Source organism: Patagioenas fasciata, chromosome Z, assembly GCF_037038585.1.
Source record: "Patagioenas fasciata isolate bPatFas1 chromosome Z, bPatFas1.hap1, whole genome shotgun sequence".
Taxonomy (NCBI): Eukaryota; Metazoa; Chordata; class Aves; order Columbiformes; family Columbidae; genus Patagioenas; species Patagioenas fasciata.
This window is the reverse complement of record NC_092560.1, coordinates 49,530,872-49,544,145: the sequence shown is the minus strand read 5'-3', so window position 1 is coordinate 49,544,145 and position 13,274 is coordinate 49,530,872. Positions and strand designations below refer to the sequence as shown.

At 37.9% G+C, this 13,274-nt stretch overlaps 1 protein-coding gene across 3 annotated transcripts in view; it reads right to left on the bottom strand.

Annotated features, from left to right (window-relative positions):
* The window catches only part of KCNN2 (potassium calcium-activated channel subfamily N member 2), a 70,222-nt gene that overhangs the window by 35,579 nt on the left and 21,369 nt on the right, over nt 1-13,274 (bottom strand). The window lies entirely within an intron of this gene.

The following is a 13,274-nucleotide window of genomic DNA, read 5'->3' as shown; positions in this document are numbered from 1 at the left end:
ACTTCTAAATACTTTCATGAATTTATAAAATATTTTACAAATTTAGCATATGTTTTTGGTATACTAAAATCTTTACTTCCATGTTCTATACTACCAACAACACTACTGCTAGTTACCTGAATAACAGCAAAGCATTAGGGTTGATCCTATTAAAACCACATTAAGACTATTTTAGTCTAAATTTTCCTTTGAAAGAAAGTGAAAATGAACGGATAAATGCGTAGTTCCTGGTGCAGATTGCTGCATCTACAGCAGACACTAGAACATCACACCACGGCATCAGATTCTTGGCCAATTATCTGTGCTAGATCTCATTTTCCAAAAATCAAGAGAAATCATACTCCTTGCCATCAGAAATATAATCACTGAAGGACAACAGTGTCCTTCTGCAGTACATTGATTGCGTCAGCAGGTCCTCTGCCTCCCAGCACACAAAGAACAAGGAAAACAGCCAATGCGATCTGCTTGCGAGGTGACTCAACTGCATGAGCAAATACCGCTCTAAAAGGAGCATTATAAAGAATTATCACGCACAAATTTTCTTAAACACTGGTAGTCTTGTAAAAAGAAGAAAATTAATGCTGCAAGTATTACTGAGAGCTGACAAGAGTCTTTTATGTTAAATTAACTAAATGTAACATGTAATTTGCTTTTGAATACCTTGGAAAGAATCTACTGTGAAAGACTGTAATTTAACACCAAAGTTTAAACAGTCGAGGTTACAATTTTAGAAGCTTATTAGTCTGAGGGTGTATGATGATTTTCTGAGAAGATGAATGATTAAAAACAAAGTCAAAAGGAAAAGACACTTGGGCATTAATATTTGGTATGAAACCTTGCTCTTCAACTTCGGGTAATGTTGCATCTCTATGATTTCAGATTGTGGAAAGTTTTGCAGGTTACATTTATTCCATTCTTTATAGTATAAAATAAGAGATCATCTATAATGCAAGGAATTAGAACATCAACTACCTTTTTTCTGAAACTTGGTGAAGAGAGAAATCATTTTTATTAGAAGGCTATCACTTAATGTAAATCATTTGCAAGGTCATTTCCCACATAGGCTATTGCATGCCCAGAAATATGCAGTCCAGCCACTGAACTGACACTAAGATCACAAGGGAAAACATTCTGGACAATTATCAGGTCGAGCCAATTTAACTGTCTACACAACAGATAAATCTGGGTTATGCAGCAGCAAAAAAGAATGTGGTGGCTGAAGTAGGCAGGACAAAGATTAATATCATGCCTCTGTAATTACCAAAAGCAAGCCTGGAGCAGTGAAACTGAGGTGCACTTGCCAAACAGCACCTGCACAAGAGTAAACTCCACGTTCTCCTAGCACCATCTCACTGCAAACCCAGCTGTTGGTGTGCGATGTTTTACAAACTCATGTTCAAGTTCCCACCTCAGATGTACCATAGCCAAATACTGAATTCAAAACAAAGCCACTGACCCTTCTGACATGACTGAGTATTAACCAAAATACCTTTCATGCCCTTCAATACTCTTCCAGAGCTGGATTGAGGGCGCAGCTTCTCCCCTTTAGATCTCATGTCCTACATCCATCCTATACCTACTAGAGAGGTAGCAGCGAAAAAAGGAAAATGCACTAATCCAAAATCCTCCTCTCCCCTCAATCGGCATCAAGCTGCAATAGGACTAAAATATTTTTTCTTCCATTTACATAAAATCTTTCTGTTTAACACTTACACAGCCAGGTAAGACAACACTGTCTTTTGACTCCTTGTTGCTTCTTTTCATTTCAAAATTATCCAGACAGTGTGAGACAATTAAAGCGTAGCAAACTAAGGGGAGAAAAGCATTACTGGCTTATAGTCCTTTTTGCAAGCAAAGAGAAGGTACTTCTGCTAGGGTTTTTTTTTATACTATTCTCGTGCTTGTGAAAAAATACCATAGACTTTAAAGACAATAATTAGGCACTGGTTTAAATAGTAGAAAAATGACACTTCCATATCACAGAACTGTTAACTCCTAGATAATTTAGCACCAGTTTTTCAATCAGTACCTATTTCTGAACACAGGTTTTCATGGCTCAAGTTGACTTCGGTTATGAGACCATGATATCACCAGGTCATAGGTTTTGAGCCCCAAACTTTTAGAGATCTTTTTTTTGTCACATCTCTACTTAACTGTTCACTCTACAGTGCAATGACCAGAAGAATACTACTTTGAAACTGGGTCTGTTGTATCTTTGTTGGTCTGGTATTGATCCTAATAAAGTAATACCCAACCACAGACACAAAGATGAAATGAAATGGAAGTTCAGCTGTTCTTGCTCAGGCAGCAAGATGCAAATGTTCAATTTTCTACAAATGAAGAACATGCTCCAAAATGGATTAGCATAAGCTAGCTGTTCTTTGGGTCATAATCACTAAATTCTACTCTAACTAGAACAAACTACACCTCTGCTTGAGAGGGATGGTTAGTAGCTCAAGGATCCAAGAGGTAAAACCCCAACATGGAAAGGTATGAAGTTCTGAAGGTAAAAAACAGGCGGCCAGTTGCCTACCCCTCCAATTATTTTAATGCAGCCCATACAATGAGACAAAACAAATGCTATGTAACCACATTTGTATCTGCTCAAGTTTAGATTTATGAAGAATAGTCTTTAACATGACCAGGGCCTGCTTTATTATATCATCATAACAAAATAAGCACTGATGAGCAATTCATCATTGCACTCCCAACACTGGGACACAATCTTGCAGTCCTGGCACACCAACAATATGAATCCCATTTAGTTGATATTCAGTGAATCATTTGTTTACACTTCTAGGTGATCATGATTATCAAAGAAGACTACATTAACATTAATAAAAATCTTCCATCCTACAATTACATCTTTAATCACTCTGTCATTTCTTGTTTATGTATTGCAATATGTTTTATTGTTTGAAAGACAGCCATACACTGTTTTTTACTTCTATTTTCACTTTGCTAGTCTTTCACAAGCCAAAGTTATATGTAAATATTTAGTGAGTTAATAGAATAAACAAATCTTTTAAAACCAAAACAAAACAGTTCTTTCATTTGTACCTATTGCCAGACATGCTTCCCCCTTTCCGTTTCTCTCATATAAATGTGCATTGAGATAGATATCCCAAGGTGATGACAACATGGCTTTTCATGCACACTGATGCCAGTAACAGTGGTTGCAGATTTTTTTTTCTGTCATGCATCCCTATCTCCTGGCATTACAAAACCTTTTTCTAGACCTGTGAACAATTCCTTACAACTGATGCACAAGTTTGTACCCAAGGCTCATCTCAAGAACTTGGCATGATTTGCATGATTACACAGTCAGGATGCAACATTTTAGCTCCATCATCAAAGGCCCTGAAGTCAATGCAAGTTCGCTGGCTTCCACAGATTTTGTGGCAGGTTCTAAACCAGGCTGTAGCCCCATGGCAGGAACACCATCTATTACTGCTTCTGCTCTTCCCTTTTTCAGGTATCTGCTGCCCTGGGATATCTGGAATGCTTTTTATCTTCACTGCACCTTCCCAGAGATCAGAGACTGGTCTCTTTTGCTGTCAAGCTTGGCATCAGAAGATACACTTAAGCACTGCATCACAGATGCCAAAATCAAAGTATAGCAGAGAGAGCCCAGTATAGCACCAGGCCATTCCAACTCAGCCTGATGTATGTTTGCAGAACAGTGCTGTGCATAGCGCTTGCACACACCTAACACATGTACAGTTGACTGACCCTACTAGATAGCGGATTTTAAGGTCCCACCATCAGACTGACATGAACATAGCTTCTTCCCTGCAAATCAAACTCCAGAGCCTCCCAGCTCAGCCTTCTCCACTTTGGGTAGCGGGGAAAAGAAGTCATCTAGCAGGGCCTTACTCCTGCCTGGGCAGCATTCTCAACACAAGCTGTCACCACAGTTGGCATCAATCAAAATTGAAGGGTTCCTTTTAAACTGCTATACCAACACATGAAGGCATTCATCTTCATCTGAATTCTACCAGTTTTCAGAAGTGTTTAGTTCCCTTTTTTGTCACTATAAATTATTACATTTATTAATACCTCAATATCATATATATATTATTCTCAGATACCATTGTGCTAAGCAGTGTGCAAACACAGAAAAAAAGTAGCCCCTGACACAGAAGCTTGCAACTTGAGTGATCTGAGATACCTGTCCAATTCACATCATAATCATAGTTTCAGTTTTCTATTAACATGCTTAAATTCAGTGAACCACTCTTGTGGAAACTCATAGGAATTTTGCCAATTAAATCCATTTAACACAGAAGAGGGCTTAAGAAGAAATAATGGATATCACTCAGTATTAGAGAAAAATAACTGCAAGTAGATTCATGTTCAATTTTCTAATTCAGGCATGTTCTTGACTGATCAACCTAAAAGCTCTGAACTAGTATAACCCCACTGTTTTGGAAATATGAGTGCAGATGATAACACACAACAACACTTGCACAGTTAAAAGATTAAGAAAGTCACATATCATGGCCCTAACCCTCTAGTGAGCAGTGTGCATCTGAGAACACTGAGATCCCAGGAACACATACAAACTCCACTGATCATAGAAGTGCAAAAAAGGTTTGTTTTCAAAAAGAAAACATAATGCATTCCTTCTGATTCAATGGCACAAATACAAATGCCTAAAACATACTAGAAATGTTAGAATGTAGGGGTTCTTTACAAAAATATTTAAAATAAATTGGTATAAATAAAAGTGAACAAGGTGTCTGGATTTCAGTCCAGAAATACTGAAGCTTTACAAAAATACTAGTAGCAGGATATGGGAATTCTGGTATTTTGGGCCCAGATGAGGAAGAGCCTTGTCACTTGTACCAAATATAGAAGGCAAAATGTCCTTCCTCTATTACTACATCACTCTTCCACAATCTTTGTTTTCTTTTTTTTTAATGTATATGTAAAACCATTTACACATAACTCCACTTCAGTAGTGACCGCCTCCTGCAGCATCAATTTCTTCCAGTCAGCAACACTGATGAGGTCACGCAGGCAGAGCTGTGACCATTTCCCCTCCCACTAAGAGAAGGCATCTCCCATTTCTAAACTCCACAGTAATATCTCAATAATACTCTCAGAAGGGCTGGTGATGGGGCCTTACCACTCACTAGACATTGGTCCGCAGCATGACACAAAATTAGGGCTCTCTGTAATTGCTGCTAAACTTTGTGGCAGGTTTAAATACCAAATGTTTCCATAGGGATTATGAGCTTGTGTAGATAACTGAGCTGTTTGGAAAGAAACACTGTTGGAGTGCCCTTCAATAAGCAGTTTTAATGTAAAGTTTTTTTCAGCTCCACGTAAACAAAATAGTACCAAAATACCTGATAAAGTATCTAAAGCTATGGGACCTACCACTAGTAAAGATTAGTCTTGTGAGCTGTACTCCCCATATATATGTTAACTATATGGGGATATAGTACAGCTATACCCCTGCACAGAAGTTCTGAGCATAGGCTGAACCACTAGTATGATGTCTCTGCAATACTTACTACCAAGTTGCTATAAACCACCTACCATCTCAAGAACAAAAACTACAGCTGACTTAGAATTTATCAAGGCAAGAAACTAACCAAGTAAAAAAAAATCTAAAGGTATTGAGACAACAAGTTAAAAGGGGGAGGAGCACATGTAAGAACATGTAAAATATTAAAAAGCATCTTCTGATGTTTCCCTCCATATAACCAGTAATTTCTTTAAACTGTGCAATTCTACTCCTCCCCCCCAACTGTCTCCTGTAGTTGACCCTATAGACTTGAATTTTTAGGACTGAATTGCAAATTCCCCATAAAAGAAATTATTTGATGTCTAAGGTCTGAGTTCATTCAGCATATCACCGATTCATCAGCACTGAAGTGAGAACCAGGTTACAAACTCCTCACTGTGGCCTCATATCCACATCAAGAAGCAAAAGAAAACCAGTAAGCCTAAATTCTGATTTCAGGGTGCATTTTTCAAATACATTAAGCAACTGGAGCAACAAACTATATTTTGAAGTGATAAAAAATAGACTTCTCCTTTATCATGATCATCTTTTCTAAGAACTGCTTTAAAGATACTGTGGTAAACTCCTCTTGAAGCAAAATATTCTGGATAGTTTGAGGTGTGGGTTGCAAAGGAGAGGAAATATATGAACGATCACATTCAAAAATGCAAAGACCAGATGATTTATCTTTGCATCCAGTAATGAAATAGTGATAAAAAAAAAAAAAATCCATAAATTGCTCTCTTATATGAAAGAATATGAAGTGGATGCAAACATTCTTGCTGAACAGAAGAAAGATCCCTGAATTGTGTTTTCCAGATTCAAGATTAAAGGTGGGGGAAAAAAAGGTGTTTTGTCCTCGCAAATAGGTAAGTACTCCTTCGTAGGTATTCTCATTCTTTTCAGACTTTTGTATTTAGAGAAAAAGTTTTCACTTTGCTCACCATTTTTATGAGACCTTGAAACTACACATTAACTTTTCCATTTCTTTCTGTTCATACAGCCGACTGTTGGATGTGTAAATCTTTTGTAAATAAAAGAGAATGTAACAAAACAAAAAAAATTCCAGCTCTATTTAGTTGACCCTGAAAAACAGATATAAGATCTCTCTTAAGTAAGCCACAAAATTTTTATGCTTGTTTCTTAACTTTTTGTCTTTTGCATTCCTTTCCCTCAGGTTGAATCTGCTATTTTTTGACTACAGAAATACTCTATCTCGGCTTGATAAATTTTTGTGAAGGGATGACTATATCCACTGAGTTACTGCACCAGTTATTTTCCGTAGCTATAAGGCTAATTCTATAAATCCAAACAAACTGAAGAATATGTTCTTACTTGTATTCTCAAAATTCTTTTACTGAGAATATACAAGCAGCATTGTTCCAAAGGGAAGGAACATATGAATTCAAAAGAATAGTGATCAAAGTCTACATGCATTAGAATGGGTGCCTCTGCTTCATCCATCACATGGGGAAACCTTCATGTGGCCTTCCAGTACCTAAAAGAGGCCTATAAGAAAGATGGGGACAGACTTTTTAGTAGGGCCTGTTGTGATAAGACAAGGAGTAATGGGTTTAAACTAAAAAGGGGAGATTCAGACTAGATATAAGGAAAAAATTTTTTACAATGAGGTTGGTGGAAACACTTGCACAGGTTGTCCAGAGAGGTGGCAGGTGCCCCATGTCTGGAAACACTCAAGGCCAGGCTGGACAGGGCTCTGAGCAACCTGATGTGGTTGAAGATGTCCCTGCTCATTGCAGAGGGGTTGGACTAGATAAGCTTGGAAGGTCCCTTTCAACCCAAACTACTCTGTTTTATGAAATATACACAAACTGTTTTGTCCTCAAGTAGCTGAAGAACACATGATTTACCCATTAATCCTTTTGGATACACCTAGCAAACCAATTTTTTATTTGGATCTATTGTTCTTTTCTGGATCTGGGTTATGTATATCAGACATTCACTGACGTACTTCTGTGATAGACTCCTTTATTGCCTTCATTATTTGATAAAACAATATATCTGATGTGTATTGATAACATTTGCAATGAAAATGCAACCAGTTGTATCTGCTTTTAGTTATGAGTTGCTCTGACACATACATGTAGTGTAACCTAACATTTACACTGAATCTACCCTCAGTCTGCAAACCAAGAATTAAGACTAGAAGGCAGAGAATCATTCACTTATAGCATGTGTTGAATATTTAGCAGTTAGCATTTGCCACCACTAGAAAAACCTGACTTCAAGTAAGACATTTTCATTTCAGTGAGCCAAGAGAAGTTAAAGAACTGTGATAACAGCCACCACTGTCACTACACAAACATTATTTGATCTGTTGACAGTACTTAGACATATTAGCTAGAAAAAATTATAATGATACTTCATTGCTTCTGAGCTTTTGGGACTAAAAATAGGGTTAACACTAAAAACCCAAGCTTCATGGGTTTTTTTTGTGGTTTGGAGGTTTTGTTTTTTGTTTGTTTTTAAACTACTGGGAAGAATCTTCACACTGGCACTGTGAAAACTTCTAAAGGCAACTGCCAGTGGAGTGTGGCCTTGGGATTATACGTGCAGTGTACAGCCTCAGATAAGGTCCTCAAGCCAAGCCAAGAAGTCAAATATATACTGCAAGGAAATTAGATAGCTAAGAAACATTTTTTCTTGCATGAATTACAGCTGAAAGTCTGAGTGCCTCCACCTGCTTGTGTCATATGAAGCCTTAACATTTGCCGACCAGTTGTCATGCATGAGCTGCTTACTGGAAGCTTTGTGATGGCATCGTATTTCCAAGAATTAAGAATGATATTTACTTATTTGCAGAAAACAAGAATGAGAAGAGAGCAGACAAGGATTTCACCTTCACAAACAGATTTTTTTAGTGCTTTTTTGTTTGGTTTTGTCTTCGTTAAAGCAAGGAAAGAACATAGAGCAGAAGCTAAAGGGAGGAAGTAATGCTGACTAAACAAACAACTCAGTCTGAACTGACTTCATTGCCAGAAGTTAAAAAGAGGTACAAACAGAACCAAAAATGGTGCCAAAAATGTGCTCTTTGGGGAAGCAGAAAATCCACTTCTGTTCTCAGTTATTTTGCTGTGAATCCACAGTAACTCCAGGCATGTGACAGAAGCTGTTCTGGACATACAAGAGCGTAAGGTGGGTGCATGTGATTCATGCTGCACTGATGGGCATTTTCTGGGCATGTTCTAGCCATGTGGGTATTCAAAAGGCAAGGTCCTTTCTTCCTTTGCACAGAAAAAAATGAAGGCTCAACAAAAGCAACTACCTTCTACTTACCCTAGAAAAGCAGCACACTTAAAGCAGGGACAGGTCTTCTCCAGAAGAGCAAAGCAGATTTGTCAGACTTTTCAATGACGTAATCCTATACATACTAACTTCCTTGTTGTTTTTTTTTTTTTTGAGAAACCAAACATTTCTATTTTAACTGCCACAAACAACTGATGACCACGCACAGAGCTATTTCAATGACACGATCAGTAAGGGAGCCTGCAAAAAGTAATCTGCTTACAGGGCTCACAGTTCATATATGAAAGTAATGTATTCGTAAGTGTTCTAGACCATGTGCCTCTGAAATGTTATAAACACAAACATCTACTGAGTTAGACGTAATAAAAAAATTTAGATTTTTCATTATGAAGCCCACGTATGACTGGCAATGAAAAGGCAGATATTAAAAACTTATGTAATGTAATATTCCCCTCAAAACAGACATAAAAACCTGAGCTATAAAGAAGCAAGAGTTTCTGGCAACATTTCATGCTTTCCCCACCTTTTCCTCCCAAACTCGCTCAACCAGATTACTCTGCAGCCATAGCAACCCATTTATACTCAGCTGGCTGTCCACCATCATCTCACATTCTGCCCTCATGGATGACCTTAAACTGCAATCCTGGAAAATACCTTGCTCACCAACCCAAAGTGTCACTTGCTATAATTAGCATTCTGGGAGCTAACAAAGCCATTAAGGCACTGAGAAAGATACACGTCCTGCCTTAGTTTGGTGTATATCAAGTGATCAGTCAGATGACCATTAAAATGGTGAAGTCTTTATTCACACAGACAACTTGCCTGCCTCAACCCACAACGTGTATCCACAGGGTTTTCCTTACAGAGATGGATAATGATCCTTTTTCATGTTACCTTCTTCTCTGTGCCGTGCTTCCAAATTTCCTATTCCTATTCCCAGGACAGACTGCAGTGGAAAATATCTGACTTCGAATGGAACAACAGTCTCAAAATCAGGCTGTGATTCTGCAGCCATAGCTTTTGCTGAGCACACACAACTTCACAGTAAGGACACTGCCTACTGCAACCTCCTCCCTCACTGAGGACACAAAATAGCAAGAGAGTGTTTCATTTCCATTCCAAAATGTTAATATTTTAGTCTATTAAATCTCATCACCACCATCTCATTCCCATTTGGGTGGCCAGCTAACTGATTTAATACACTGAAGAAATACTAAAACCACTAGAGCAAAGCTTCATGTAAAACTACTATATAACATAAATTTAAGGGCTTGGTGCTCAAGGGATACTGAGAACCATCTCACACCATCACATTTCATTCATGTAAATCTTTCATCATCAAAACAAAGCCACCAGACTGCTGCTTAATTCCAAATTTTTTGCTGAATGTATCAAAATTCATTAGACTTTCATGCACAGTGTCACGCTAAATAGCAAGTACTCTTTCAAAAAAAATTCTCATGCATGGCACGGTCCAGCTTTGAAGAAACGGGACAAGTATGCAACAAACCACATTTCTTCCCTCAGGAGTTTGGACTTGTCCAACCCATCTCCTGGCACCAGCTGGTGTTTAAGGTGGAGAGCTTTGCGTCCATGGAGGTGGGCTCTCTGCAAAGAGCCCCTGCGCCAGGGTGACACCAAAAGCTGGCCGGGAGGATGAGAGAGGTGGCACAGCATGGCGGCACGTGGACCTCAGCCGCAACCAGAGCAAGGGGAATTTGGCTGAGACAAGGTGCTGGCAGCAGCAGGCTGGGGTGCCGAGAAAAGTCTTCTTCGTGGGTACTGCCAGCAGAGGTGGATATTTCTTAGGCTTTTCATTAACTAGCCGTTTACTAACTAGCTTAGCTTTTCTATCTTAATCAAAAATTGTCTTATTTTCCTCTTCCCAAAATGCTTCATGGCGTCATTTCTACAAACTCACATCCATTTCTGAGTAGAGAATAGAGATGAATTAAAAAGAACAGCAACAAAAACTCCCACTTTTTGCATGATTTTTCATATTAGCAGGGACAACCTTTGACTATCCACTTTCTCTCATGGATGAAGACAGAAAGTCATGTAGATCATGTCAGATTTCTTGCCCAACTGCTTAACATCATGAAAAACACATGGAAAAATGGCATTGAGTGGTTTTGGGAACTTTTTGGTACAAACTGGCTTGTGGAAAGGAGGCAGAAGAGCCAGAGCATGACTAGTCAGCTGCACCAAGGTCCTGGGGCAAGAATCCTGGTTCTAGTCTGAAAGGCTGAAGCTAATAGTCAAGCTCCCAAATGCCCTCAGCTTGGATCTGAACCCAGTCTTCGCAGGTGGAAACTTTGTAGTAGGTATATTCCCAACATTTATTTTCAGGATTATTTTGTGTACATAAAATAGTCTGTTCCAAGAGATAAAGATTCCCTCTAGAGAAAACAAAGAAAAACAAAACAAAACAAAACAAACAAAAACTTAGGAGCAGCTGCAAGAAATGTATTTTGTTGTGTAAACTAAACTTTTAACTACTAAGCAAATCACAGCCATCAAGATCTTGGGAGACATCTTCTGAGGACTACGACCTCTACACAGCACAGAATGGATTCAGTAGCCATGTTTTCCCCTTCCCACAACAAATGGGTATTGTATCTGTCCCCAGCTACAAAAAAAGGGATGTTTAGCTTCAGAGGGCAGAGTGTTAAGAGCATTCTGATGTGTGGGGTTTGGGAGTTTTCTTCTAAGAGCTTTTTCTAAAAATGTACTTCTTTATGAGCTATGGACCTACAGGTTTTTGGTGAACTAATTAGTACCCCAAATGCAAAGCCAGTATCATTCATTTGGCAAAATACTTACAAGGGAAAATCTGAGGCAAAACAAACAAAACTGATGGTGCAACTAGCATGAATGACATTACTATCTAATTCCCAAAGCCAAAATATATCCCTTTTAGTGTTTTTGAAACAAAAAAATAAGAATTTTGTTAAAGGGATATAATCTTGGGCTGGACTCCATTGACAGAATGTAATTATACTAGAGAAATATTAATCTAAATCTCACTTCTATATTTAACTTGCTTTTAGTTGTGTTTTGTTTCAGTTTTAGACGAGTCAGTGGCTATCCAGCTTATTGTCCAAACCATTACAGTCACTTCAAGGACAGCAACTGCAAATTAAAATGTGGAAAATACATTACTAGTTTAGCAGAGAGTTGAAGAAAACTCAGCTTTGTTTGCAACCCTGAGTTCAATGTACCTGATCAAACAAAATAAGCTTCTTCCCAGGATCACAGTGATGTCCCTCAGTTTCTAAACAGAAATAAACACACTCACAGAATCAAAACTTTGTGATAGTGTTTTCTTCACTCTCCTTGATTGGAAAATAGCTGAGGTAGTCTTTGTTTCTTTTAATATTACTTACGGAGTATACATTCTTGTCCTGACATCTTTATACTAGTAAATAAAGATGTTCTACAAATGTGTATCAGACAGTAGTTAATATTTTTCAGCAGTTTGCACTGTGAGAGGTACAAGTTTTATAATCTTATATTGAATGTTAATAACACAACGACTTTTTAATGCCACTTTATAATGATACTAGTAGTAATAAAAATATAGATTATTAACCAGCAATATGTAAAACAATGACAGCAATGGATGCTGAGATTATTGAGAGCCACTTCACAAGTGATAATTTGGGAAATGCCTGAGTAGACACTCAGGAATTCCTAAGCAGTAATTCTGTTGAAGGAAAACTAGTGGGAACAGAGGTGAAGAATGTGAGACAAAGAGGAGAGGCTTTGCAGAAGTCAATTACATCTGAAATGAGAACATGCTTATTAAAATAGAACTATTATATATTAAGTTGATGTCTAGCGTGCTACTTCTGCTCCTACTACAGAGAGTATTTTGAAACTACAATACGTCACTGTTAACATGGCATTTTCAGAACATTCCTAAATGATTGGTCTTACCATAACATGAGGAAAAAATATTGACACAAAGCATCTACCATAGCAAATCACATTCTACAATTCTGGCCATTTTAATAATAAAAACTACAATATCAACATGATCCCTACAGTCAGTTTATAAGATCAGCTCTTTTTCTTTGTAATAAATTGAGAAGTAACGCAAGGAGTATCTTCCAAAAGCATCATAACCATAACAGTTGGAATGCAAAACTGCTAATTTAAATCAGCTACCTGTCACAAATAACTCCCCTAAACAGATGCTAAAATGGGTAGACATGTAAAGGAAGGGAAAAACAAAATGGTCAACAATTAGCAGCAGAAATTAATGAAAGTTGATATTAATGCAGAGTATCATCAACTACTTTTAACAACATTCTATGGTACCTGTCCACTGTGTTTTCACAAACATATATAAAGTTATATCAAAACACTGAAATCAAATTGCAATGCTACAGTAAACCATGTGTCACAAACCTCTCTGCAGAAGTCCTTCAGATTAAAAGGCAAAGCATTCCTGACAATCTGTGACACAGAATCTAACCCATCCAACACT